We start from the raw sequence: 220 nt of genomic DNA on the forward strand, positions 1-220 counted from the left end.
TTTTAAAAGGTTTAAACACACGTGCGACCATTCTGTCGGCCTTGTGCTAAAAACCTTTTTCTTCCTCTTTAAAAAATCATAAATTGTTTTAAAAGGTTTAAACACACGTGCGACCATTCTGTCGACCTTGTGCTAAAAACCTTTTTCTTCCTCTTTAAAAAATCATAAATTGTTTTAAAGGGTTTAAGCACAAGTGTGACCATTCTGTCGGCCTTGTGCT

Source organism: Vigna radiata, chromosome 11 (genome assembly GCF_000741045.1).
Source record: "Vigna radiata var. radiata cultivar VC1973A chromosome 11, Vradiata_ver6, whole genome shotgun sequence".
NCBI classification, from domain to species: domain Eukaryota; kingdom Viridiplantae; phylum Streptophyta; class Magnoliopsida; order Fabales; family Fabaceae; genus Vigna; species Vigna radiata.